At 45.6% G+C, this 12,900-nt stretch overlaps 1 pseudogene; it reads left to right on the top strand.

The window, feature by feature from the left end:
* Positions 1-5,430: 5,430 nt before the first annotated feature.
* On the top strand, positions 5,431-8,691 carry LOC144930680 (up-regulator of cell proliferation pseudogene; annotated as a pseudogene).
* The last annotated feature ends 4,209 nt before the right edge of the window (positions 8,692-12,900 follow it).

The following is a 12,900-nucleotide window of genomic DNA, read 5'->3' as shown; positions in this document are numbered from 1 at the left end:
CTCCTTGTCCCCCAGTAACCTCCCTTTGCAGCTGGGGAGGTGTCCCATCAGCACTGGCCCCTCAGAGCAGGACATCCCTGCCCACAAGCCGCAGGAGAAGCTCTCGGAGAGCAGAACTGGCACCTGAGCTCTGGAAACCGCTTCAGGGACAAGTTTCCTCTCTCTCAATTTGACAAGAGGGCAGGAAGAAGAGGCATAAATCCCTGGAGATGTGTCAAGAGCTGGAGGAAAGGACTGTGTGTCCATGGCTGAAGGTGGGAGGAGAATGGATGGAGATGTGGTTCTCTGCTCTCTCACACAGAACATGTCAGCCAGCACAGCTGAGCCATCGTGGGGTTCTATTAATTTTCTGCTGTTAGATGCCTGCCCTAAATTACTGCCTCCCATCTGAATGAAGGCAAAGCAAGAGGGGCACTGTGCCCTCACCCTTGTCTGGACTTAGGGGATGTCTTCACGACCAAGCGTGGCAATGCTTTAACGTGGCTGTGTAGTCGCAGCACCAGCGCTGGAAAAGAGCTCTCCCAGTGCTGCAAAAAAACCCACCATGACCAGGGGAGTAGCTGCCAGTGCTGGGAGCATTTCCCCACCCTTGTGTCCCACCCAGCTACCAAGTGGCGGGAACTTTTACCAGCAGCGGAGGGTGGGGAACCCTGGTGGGCCAGCTTATATTCCATCTTAGTTCTGTTGAAGACTTGCCACTTTTAGGTCTGGAATCGAGTGACCAGAGAGATTGAAGTGTTCTCCAACCAGTTTTTGAATGTTATAATTCTTGACATCTGATTTGTGTCCATTTATCTTTTACGTAGAGACTGTCCAGTTTGGCCAATGTACACGGCAGAGGGGCATTGCTGGCACATGATGGCATATATCACATTGGTAGACGTGCAGATAAACGAGCCTCTGATAGTGTGGCTGATGTGATTAGGCCCTATGATGGTGTCCCCTGGATAGATATGTGGACACAGTTGGCAACGGGCTTTGTTGCAAGGATAGGTTCCTGGGTTAGTGGTTCTGTGGTGTGGTGTGTGGTTGCTGGTGAGTATTTGCCTCAGATTGGGAGACTGTCTGTAGGCAAGGACTGGCCTGTCTCCCAAGATTTGTGAGAGTGATGGGTCGTCCCTCAGGATAGGTTGGAGATCCTTGATGATACGTTGGAGAGGTTTTAGTTGGGGGCTGAAGATGATGGCTAGTGGCGTTCTGTTATTTTCCTCATTGGGCCTGTCCTGTAGTAGGTGAAGTCTGGGTACTCTTCTGTCTCTGTCAATTTGTTTCTTCACTTCAGCAGGTGGGTATTGTAAGAATGCTTGGTAGAGATCTTGTAGGTGTTTGTCCCTGTCTGAGGGTTTGGAGCAAATACAGTTGTATTGTAGAGCTTGGCTGTAGACAATGGATCGTGTGGTGTGGTCTGGGTGAAAGCTGGAGGCATGTAGGTAGGAATAGCGGTCAGTAGGTTTCCGGTATAGGGTGGTGTTTATGTGACCATCGCTTATTAGCACCGGAGTGTCCAGGAAGTGGATCTCTTGTGTGGACTGGTCCAGGCTGAGGTTGATGGTGGGATGGAAATTGTTGAAATCATGGTGGACTTCCTCAAGGGCTACTTTTCCATGGGTCCAGATGATGAAGATGTCATCAATATAGCGCAAGTAGAGTAGGGGCAATAGGGGACGAGAGCTGAGGAAACATTGTTCTAAGTCAGCCATAAAAATGTTTGCATACTGAGGGGCCATGCGGGTACCCATAGCAGTGCCGCTGATCTGAAGGTATACATTGTCCCCAAATGTGAAATAGTTATGGGTGAGGACAAAGTCACAAAGTTCAGCCACCAGGTTGGCCGTGACATTATTGGGGATAATGTTCCTGACGGCTTGTAGTCCATCTTTGTGTGGAATGTTGGGGTTGAGGGCTTCTACATCCATAGTGGCCAGGATGGTGTTTTCAGGAAGATCACCGATGGATTGTAGTTTCCTCAGGAAGTCAGTGGCGTCTCGAAGATAGCTGGGAGTGCTGGTAGCGTAGGGCCTGAGGAGGGAGTCTACATAGCCAGACAATCCTGCTGTCAGGGTGCCAATGCCTCAGATGATGGGGCATCCAGGATTTCCAGTTTTATGGAACTTGGGTAGCAAATAGAATACCCCTGGTCGGGATTCCAGGTGTGTGTCTGTGCGGATTTGTTCTTGTGCTTTTTCAGGGAGTTTCTTGAGCAAATGGTGTAGTTTCTTTTGGTAACTCTCAGTGGGATCAGAGGGTAATGGCTTGTAGAAAGTGGTGTTAGAGAGCTGCCGGGCAGCCTCTTGTTCATATTCTGACCTGTGGCTTTTCTACAATTTTCTTTAGGGTGGCCAACTCCGTATGTTCCTTTGAGCAAGGTTCCCAAAGGGAGAGATATTTATTAAAGTAAATAGATTCATGTGGAGGGATTAGTGGGTGTACATGTTGCTTCACACACTCTACCCTCATAGCATCATCAAGTGTTTCTGTTTCTCCAGTAGCCTTTGTGCACTTCTGGAAACAAGAGGATCTTTTCATCCTTAATTTGGTTTTCCAGTTTCTGAACAGACCTGAACAGTGATGACATTCAGATAGGGAATGAGATAATTTCCATACCAAAATAGTTATTCTTCTCTATGATTCTCAAGTGGTTGAACATCAAAAACTCTTTTTACAAATTGCTGTTGGAGTGGATCTTACACCTCCAGTTAGTGTGTGAATTGCAGATGACTGCACAACATTGATCTTGGCAAGGTTACTGAGAGCACTATGTGACCAGACAGGTAAGAGTTATGCAAGTATTGGATGAGATATTGAGCAGCATGTTGTTTTCAGTGTTCAAACATGTGAACCCCAGTTGGTACCTGGAATACATTATAGAAGAGCCAATCTCTTCTTTGCTTTGGCTGCCAACTTTTTGACCTGTGGTCCAAACATGAGTACAGTGTCAATGTCACTCTAAGGTACAGCAGATTTTTCTCAACAGCAATACCTTCTCCAGCCAGTGTGAAGATTGGACTGTAGTTGAACCTCCTATAATTATGGTAAAGTAGGTGGACTTTGTTTTTGCTGGATTGAGCTTGAATTTATGTTGCGTTGCCCATCTAGTTACGATTTCTAAGTCCTCATTCAATCCATTCTCCATATATCTTTTTCAAGACCCATGGTATGAAGTGCAACATCGTCTGCATAGGTGTATTCAAATCATTTCAGGTAGTCTGACAGACCAGAGGAGAGCAGCAAAAAAACACCAGGACTTAATACTGAGCCCTGAAGAAATCCTGGCCTCGTTGTCTTTGAAGGAGTATAACTTAATCTAAGTGGGGTTTTTTTCCTGTATGGTAGGAAACCTCTTATCCAGAGGTGCATTTTACCAAACTCCCATCTCACTGCCTATTACACCAGACTCCATTAAATGTTGCACTGAGTTTAAAAACAGACTCCTGTTGATGACTGCGGTGGCTTTTTCTGGAAGCCATTGCTAAGAGGCTGCCAGAAGGCCACCAGCAAGTCTGTCATTGAGTGCAAAGGCCCATAAGCCATTTGGGTAGGTTCTACCTTTCCTTCTTTTAGAAGCCACCATAGAAGCCTTGACTGTACTGTTCTTTCCATTATATTGCAAAGGAGACTGGTTAAAGATATAAGCCAATAGCTGCCTGGAAAAGAGGGATCCTTGCCGGATTTCAGAGAAACAGTAACTGGTGATTTCCATCAATTTAGGTACCTTCCTTTTTTATGCTTGAGTAATTTCTGATGTCCAACAACCTGGCTCTAGCCTTCTTCCCAAAGTGCTTTAGCTCATGGTCACAGATGGGATCCAGCCCAGGGGAATTGCTTGGTTCAAGCTTCTCTATTGCATCTTCTCGCTCAGGTATGAGAAAGATCTCTCTGAAGCCATGGTACTGAATTCTATAGGCACATATTTAAATGATCTTCGCCTTTCTTCCTAAATACTCCATCTTGCATGTTTTTGCAATGGCTCTATCCTCATCACCATATATGAGCCTGGTCATCTTGGGATAATGTTCGAACAGCGTACTCACAGTCTTTGTCATTGAATGCTTCTACACCTCTAGTGTACAGAATATTGGTGTTATTTAAATTATACGCCTTTGTCTGTTTGTTCTCAATTTGCTTCAATATCGTCCATCAATCTTTTCCTCTGTGAGGATCCAGTCTTATTAAACTAAGCCAGCCCTTTGTTCAAGCAACTATTTACAGAGCTGCAGCACTTGGAGCTTAGCATTCGAGCCATGTGCACACAGACTGACCTGCTGGTGCTTTCTCCATACTCTTCCCTCCTGCAACTTGCGACCCTCCGTCTAAGTTCCATGCTGGTTGCTACGGTTTCTAGTCATCATTCAGCCTTTGTAACATTTGAGGATCTGTCTCCTGGGTAGAATATGCTGCTAGTGTGGGCCAGTAAGCTGACTGCATATTCATCCTCACTTCCTGCCCTAGTGTGATGTACTGAGAAGAAAAGTGGTGACAAGAACACCATCAGGTGAAGTAGTAAACAAGGGAGGTGGAAAGAAGGAAGAATTTATGCATTGCCTGAAGGATTGCCTGCATTGCAACTGAGCAGAGCTGGATGAATAATTGTTTGTTTGGTTTGGTGGTGGTTCCAAAAAAAAAACATGAAAAAACAATATTTAGTTTGCGTCAAACCAAATCTAAAATATTTTGAAATTTTTGGTGACTCAGAAAAGTTAATTTGGGGCCTGTTTCAGAGCAGGATTTCAAACTTGGCTTTCCCACATCCACTGGGCTATATGTTATGGGAGGACTGGGGGAGGGAACAGCAGCACCACCTCCTCCTTCTTCTCTGGCCATTTTATGAATGGCTGAAACCTCTCATATCAAAATTGCAATAATTTTAGGCCAACCAAAACCACATTTCTAGTTGAATACATGACCTGTCTGAAAGAATTTCCATAGCTCTCCATAAGTGTGGCATTTCAGTTAGGATGACTGAGAGTGTGACAGTTGGGTCAAATCTGTGAAGGTTGCACCAGATAAATGGTGCTTCAGTACTCCAGCTACACGACCCCTCTAAGTGGTTGTCACTTATAAGGAGCATGCAGACCTCCATGATTTTTGTTTAATAATTGCAATTCCTTCACATTATGGCCCTAATACCAAAGTAAGAGTTCCACCTGAAAACATTTTCAGTTTATCAAAGTGTTTATGTTGTATTACCTTTCTGCAGAGAGACCAAAAGCCCTTCAGTACATCGAGTCAAAGTTAGAAAAGGAGAAATACAGAAGCAGGAAACTAAAGCTGAGAGATGTCCTGGAAATCACACCAGAAAGTCTAAAGAACTGCCCTCCTCAGACAACAGGAGATTTACCTTGGCATTTCCTCAGGAAGCTCATGGCTCTGAATGGGATGGCAAGAAGCACAAGCCTTGAGCACAGGGTACCCACTGATCAAACACTAACTATGGACAAAGAAGAGCTGGATATTCCTGAAGATTTTACTTTTCTCAGTGACACAGACACCAGTGATTCCCTGCACACCCTTGATGTTCTCTGTGCCATTCTGCTTTCCTCAGACAGTTTCCTACAGCAGGAGATCCTGTCCAAAATGTCCATGTGCCAGTTTGCTCTCCCTCTGCTGCTACCTGCCCTCGACACCCCCAAGTGCACCCTACTGCTGTGGGCCATGAGGGACATGGTGAGGAAGTGGAGGCCGCACTCCCTGTCAGAGAGTAGAGGGTTCAGAGAGGAGAGCCTGGTGCTCACGTCAATGCCAACCATTTCCTTTGTGCGGATGGGGAGCTGCAGCTTCTCCAAGTCCCACCTCCTCAATGAGGTTCTCAGCCCCTCCCAGCAGCACCAGGATTTCTTCATCCATCGAGACATGGAGTCTGGGAACATCCCTCGGGAAATCGCAGGTGGGCTGCTCGAGATTTCCTGGTATTTCCCTGCTGGGAGGGAGAATCTGGATCTTTTCCCAGAGCCTGTTGTGGTTGCAAACCTGCGGGGAGACATTGAGTTGCACTGGCTGCAGTTCAGCTTTTTAACAGAGGTCTCCTCAGCAGTGTTCATATTAACGGAGAGCATCAGTGAGAGAGAATGCACGCTGTTATCATCTCTGCAGGGATCAGCCACTAAATACTACTTCATCTTCAATTATCAGGCTGGGAAAGCCAAGCAAACGCTGGAATTCCTGAAAAAGTTAGCCTCGATGCTGAAACTGAACAAGTCACATGTGCTGTGGAAAGGAGGTACCACAAATAAGGCACAATTTGTAAAAGTTCTGCAGTCTGCAATAGCAGCCATAATGAAATCTTCTCCCAAGAGAGTGAGTATAGAAGCCATGGCTGAGACAGCACGTCAATTAGGCATCCAGGTAGATGAGGATAACAAGGAATGTCAGACCCCAAACACATATGCAAAGGAAATCACTGCACAAATCAAAGATGTGGCAAAGTACAAGAGGGAAAAGCTGAGACTCCAAGGGGAGACATGGAGAAATTTGGCTGAAGTGGATACAGAGCTGTGCCGAATGAGAAAGCAAGGAGACACCCCACTGGAGAACTATAAATCTCAGCTGAAAAAGAAATTAATGGATTTATGTGCTCAGCAGAATAAACATGACCTTACTGATGGTTTGATTACATTTATTACTGGAATAGAACACCTACATCACAGGGAGAAACATTACTTCCTGAAATGGATGAAGTTTGGCCTGGATCCCATTGCTAGGGAGAATCTTTCTAAACTATGGGATCAATATAAAGAGAAATGCAAAAACTCAAAAGATGACCCCAAAATGTTTGCAGAGTTAGACAAATTAATCTCTGCCAGTTCCTTAGGAGTGGAGCATTTCATGCGTGAGTTGGGGCAGTTTTATGAAGCTGAATGCTCAATGGTTAAAGAAGGTAAAATGGCAGAAAGCCAAAGGCAATTCACCCATCTCCCAAGCATAGCAGCTGACCTCATGCTGAAAGGGTTTCCCATGGAGATCATTGATGGAGACATTTCCAACATCCCACTGCAGTGGGTAACAGATGTTCTGAGTCAGCTTGATGCCAAGCTGGGGGGAAGGTACAGAATGCTGGTTCTGATGGTGCTGGGAGTACAGAGCACTGGGAAATCCACCCTCCTCAACACCATGTTCGGCCTGCAGTTTGCAGTGAGCAGTGGCTGATGCACACGGGGAGCCTTCATGTTACTCATTAAAGTGGCAGGGAACTTTCAGCAGGAACTGGGCTGTGATTTCATCCTGGTGATAGACACAGAAGGCTTGAAAGCCCCCGAAATGGCCAAGCTGGAGGATAGTTATCAACATGACAATGAGCTGGCCACCCTGGTGACTGGACTGAGTGACATCACCATCGTTAACATGGCCATGGAGAATGCCACTGAAATGAAAGATGTTCTGCAAATTGTGGTCCATGCATTTCTCAGAATGGAGAAAATCGGGAAAAAAAACAACTGCCAGTTTGTGCATCAGAATGTCAGTGACGTGTCTGCACATGAACAAAACATGAGGGACAGGAAACACCTCCTGGAACAGCTGAATGAAATGACCAAAGTTGCAGCCAACATGGAAAAGAAATGCAAGGAGATGAATTTTTCTGATATTATGGATTATGATCTGGAAAAACACAATTGGTACATTCCTGCTTTGTGGCACGGACTCTCCCCCATGGCTCCAGTGAATTTGGGATACAGTCAAAAGGTTTATGAATTAAAGAAATATTTGTTTGAATTTCTGAAAGATTGTTCACAAGAGAGAACTCCCAAGGACATTCCCCAATTTCTTGAATGGGTGAGGAGCCTGTGGAATGCTGTAAAACATGAGAACTTCATTTTCAGCTTTAGAAACAGCCTTGTTGATGAAGCCTATAACCAGCTGTCTGTGAAGTATGCAGAGTGGGAATGGGGTTTCCGGAAGGAGATACCTTTCTGGGTATCTGAAAAGGAAACTTTCATCCAAAATCAGCCACCAGATAAACTAGACCCTAATCTTTCAATCAGACTAAAGAGTGAGGCACAGGAAAAACTGAGGCAAGAAGCAGAGAAGATTTTGAATCATTTACAACAGTATTTTGAAAGTGGAGCAGCAAATCTGCACCTGATAGAAAAATACAAAGAAGATTTTAGAAGAAGTGCCAATAGTCTCAGGAATGAACTGGAGAGTTATTCATTCAGCAAGTGGCAAGAAGCGATTCATATTAAAAAAGGCCAACACAAAACAGACTCTGTCCTGTCAGAGTACAAGAGAAAAATTGAAGAGAAAGTGGATGGGCTTCTGAACCATTGCAGGAAAAGCAACTGCAAATTAAATAATGATGAACTGGAGAAGGAATTGGAGAACATGTGGAGAGAGACATTGTCAGAATTATCACTCATTCCTTTACAGAGACGCAACATATTTGAAGATGTGGAGTTCCAGCTGAGAAGAGACCTAGCGGATAGGGGCAGTGCAGTCTGGAAGATGTTACGGGATGCCAAAAGCTTGTGTGCTTATAAAACACAAAATTTCAAAATGAAAAAGGAATACTTAGACTTAAAAGTGTTCAGAGGTTACACACTATCAATATCAGGTGTGAAAGAATTCTTGACACAGGAATGCTGGCATAAAACAGAGGCTTTAGCTAAATCCTTAATAGAAGAGTGCAATAGTTACACTGATGGAAAAGTAAATGGCAAAGCAGATTATGATGAAACTTATTGCAGAGAGTTGTTCTAAAGAGCCTAAAGGAAGCCTTTACATTGAAATCAAAAACAGGCTGAGAAACTCTTTTGTGAATGGAGAATTACAGAAGTTAATTCCCTTAAATGTAATGGTGATTCTCTTTTAATATCAGACACAGGTTGCAGCTTCCAAACAGATAAAGAAACAATGCTATTTCACATTTCACATCCCATCACATTTCACATCACATATCGATGTATGGCAAAATTAAAGAAGGAGGGAAAGACCCAAATGTGGAGATTCTGCACCTCTGTCTAAAGGAGCAAATCGCCAAAATCCCAATTTTTCCTCACCACTGCATTTTGCTGATACAGTGGTACCATCCAGTGACCTGCAAACCTTTCCCACATGAGTGTTCCCTCCAAGAGCCCCCGAATACGAACCATCCACTTCTGCTACTTAGAGGATCAATATCCTGTGCTTTTATGGCTAATCTGACACCAAACAGCCTGGCCCTGATGCTCGCCTTCTCTGGGGTAACACATGGGAGGGGGAAAGTACTTCAGAAACACCAATGAGGGAGGTTTGCAGCATAATGTAATGGGGAAAGGAGGGATGCAGCCAGCAACCCCAAAAGACCCTGAGGTTTCAAAGGGAATCCCCACAAACCCAACAGACACCAAGGCTCCATGGGAAACCCACCCCATCCCTGGGAATGGTCTTTCCCTCTGCTCTGCTCACTGCCCCGCAAAAATCTCTCATCCAGGGTCAGTAAGGCTAAGAAGCCATGGTGCATTGGCTATTTGCCCTGTGATTGCCTGCTACCCTTCTGCATGAGGGTGCTGTGGGGAGAAGCCAGGGAAGGCAGTTAGTGGTGCTAAGAAATCTGTGGTCCCAGCTAGAAGGTCACATACTGCCATTTTGGCTAATACTTGCCTGGGTTTCCTCCCCCCTGCTCGCATGGCATGGTTTGGCCCTGCTCTGTCTGTAACATCCAAATGGATCCTTCTGGATGAAAGTGTCTATAAAGATGTGAATGAACATTTCAGTAATTCCTGTTGTATCCAAACGTGATTTTAAAATTGCTTTAAGTGAGCTGTGGCAGCCAAGGTTGAGCTTCACTGCCCTGACTTTCACTGATGTATAAATGCCGATGATTTGACTATTTACTGTCCTACAATTTTTGCCTGATCTCATTTGCTTGTTAGCCAGATACTGTATAAGCCCCAGTTCAGGCCAACCAGGAGCTTTATAAAATGAAATTCTAAAATGCCATGTTTGACTGATGTTGATTTATTTTGTGTATAAATGATCAAGAATTTTCAAAGAAAATTAAATGAGAAATGGTTTACAGGAGAGTGAGACGAGGTTTTGAGAGAGGAACATCCTGAGTACAATTTTTTTTCCTATTGATTTTCTGTGAATAAATGTTGGCCCAGGTAGCTGCCAGAGATAAAGTTTAAAACTGATCTGTGTATATTTTTATTCTCCTTTTGAGGATAACATGGATAAAAGAGACATTTAAGTGCGCATTGTTAGACAAATAAATATGTACGTGTGCCCACAAGATATATAGCACAGCCCTCCACATTTCTGTCTAGCCCCGCTAAGTTCCCACCATGGGGAAGAGGCTGCCCCTGTGCATCTGTACTGAGATTTGCTGGCTATTGATGAGAGAAATTTTCTCCATTTACGCTGGGGGGATGGGCGAGGAAGGGAAGTGGTGGATGCTGCCCTCTCCAAGGGATTAAAAAAAAGCCTAGAAATGTCACTTTTTGGCCAGGCATGCGATGCCCTTACACTCCGCTTGGTGCCATTTCTCTGTCTGTCTCTCTGTCTGTAATGGGATAGCTTTTAAATGCCTCATCTGATCAATTTCAAAATTTCAGGTGGTGCCCTGGGCACCAATGGCCAGAACCCTTTTGATTTGAGGGGAAATCAGTCAACTGAATATGAGGGAGAAATGAAGCTCCTGGCATCCCAGTGGAGTTTAAGATGTTGGCCACCTGAATGACTCATCTCCCAGAAAAAAACAACATGGAGGAGGGATGGAAGAGGGAATGGGGATGTATCGATGGGAGAATAGGGGCATGCACACAGCCCATGGCATGGGGGGAGAATGCAGGACCCTGGTGTGAAGGGCTCACATAACTCCTGGTGGCAGGTGTGATGCTGACAAAGCCAGGCCAGAGCCATAGGCCCATTCACTTGTGTGTGACTATCAAAGGAGTGAAATGTATTAGTATATATTCAGGCCAATTCACTTGTGTGTTAATAGAGATCAAAGGAGATGTTAATTGCATTGTTTTTGCCTAACTAGATCTTGTTGTTTACTATTACATTACATTTACATTAAGCATGCCTGGTAATTAAATAGACCTAGATCAAAGTGTGTGTTAATCTAAGAGTGTATTCAGATGTTAGAACTTCATGAAACGAATGGAATGTTACTTGTATTTTTTTCATGTATCTATTCTTATTATAATGTAAAGGCAGGCAGTTATATTATGTCTAAGCGTGTAATTAAATAGCTCATTGAATGCAAATGAAGAGTGCTAAATTCAAAGCAATTGGCCATTGTGTGAGTAAGAACATGTCTCTGATTGTTGTGTGGAGAAGAAGCTATAAGTACTGATTCAAAGGAAGATCCTTTATCTCTGGACTGTTTGGATTCTAACAGGGTGGAATAACTAAACAAGAAGACGGAGATCCCCAGAGCTATTCTGGGTGACCCTGAACTGGCAGATTACTACATCCCTGTTATCCTTTGGGGTTCACAAACTTTGACTCACCTGTTAATGTAATGTACCTGCTTTAACCTCTCAATAACACATTTATTTTTCTCAGCTAATAAACCTATAGTTAGTTAACTATAGCATTGGCTACCAGTGTTGTCCTTGGTGTAAGATCCAGAGTACCAACTGATGAGGGGGAAGTGACTGGTTTCTTGGAACTGGGAAGAACCTGATGTGGTGTGATTTTTGGTTTATGTGACCATTATCACTAAGTGCAGTTTGTTTGCGTGGTGAGATGGGCTGGAGAGCTTAAGGAGACTGTCTGTAACTCCATGGTAAGACTAGTCCAGTGATCCAGGAATTTATATTTGTTGCTGGTTTGGTGAAATGTAATTATAAATAGGGTGACCAGATGTCCAGTTTTTAAAGGGACAATCCCGTATTTAAGCTGTCCTGACTTTTTCTTAAAAACGGGCAAACTATCCCATATTTTCAGTCTCCCCGCATGCATCAGTACTAATGAGTCCTGCTGCTGGCCGGATCCTTGCTCGCGAGACATCCTCCCACCAGTGCGGGGGGGGTGGGGGGGGGGTCCAGTGACCAGTGATGGGGGTGGGGATCCATAGCTGGTGGCAGGGATAAGATGCAGTGCGCAGGGCCAGCTGCTCCCCCTGCTGGTCTGTCAGTGCAGCCCCTGCTGGAAGCCGGCTTTCGACCAGCAGGGCCCTGCTCCCGGTCCCGTTTCTGGCCAGCCCTAGCTGTGTGCTGTGAGCTGCAGTGGCTAGAGAGTGAGGGCAGGTACCAGGCAGTGGCTGATTATAGGTCACTTCTGCTGCCCACCCATCGGCCCTTTACATGCTCCTCCTCTCACTGTCCTCTCCCTGCTTTGCCCCTTCACCTCCACAAGTCCTGCTGCTCCTCTCTATCACCCCATCCCCCCCCAGCAGGACACATCCGATTCCCAGCGCTGTGCGGAGAACCAGCTCCTGTTTGGAATACTACACTTATCAATAGTCTGGCCGGTAGACTCCTTCCTTCCCCCACTGCCTCTGGCTGGGCCAGCACCCCGGGAAAGCCCAAGACCCTCCGGCCCGGGACACTGGCCAGGAGGAGCCGAGCCCTGCATGTGCCAAAGCCCTGGGCAATGCATGCATGGGGAAGCCGCTAAGCTCTGGACTGGGGTGGGAAACAATTTCCAGCCTGTTCCCAACCTGACCCTGCAGGCTTCACCGCAGCCCCCGGACAGGGGCTTAGTACCCTCTTTGCCCACCCCACCCCCTGCGCTGGGTCCAGCCCCCAGGGAGCGTGGGGCTGCTCTGTCCCCTAGGCACCCTCCCCTGCTGAGCGACCTCTCTGGCAGGGTTCTCTGAAGCCTCTGCAATCAGGTTACCTGGGCCCTGGTGCACAGTGCATTCTTAAGGCTTAACCCCTTCCTTCCCACGCTGTAGCCGGGGGGGACAGAAGGCATCTAGGTTATGTTGGTGGCCAGCAGAAGCATGGAGGTCTTAGCTGATTTATGATACTGTGT

The sequence above is a fragment of the Lepidochelys kempii genome, chromosome 6, assembly GCF_965140285.1.
Source record: "Lepidochelys kempii isolate rLepKem1 chromosome 6, rLepKem1.hap1, whole genome shotgun sequence".
Classification (NCBI taxonomy): domain Eukaryota; kingdom Metazoa; phylum Chordata; order Testudines; family Cheloniidae; genus Lepidochelys; species Lepidochelys kempii.
This window is presented reverse-complemented; position numbering and strand designations above follow the sequence as displayed.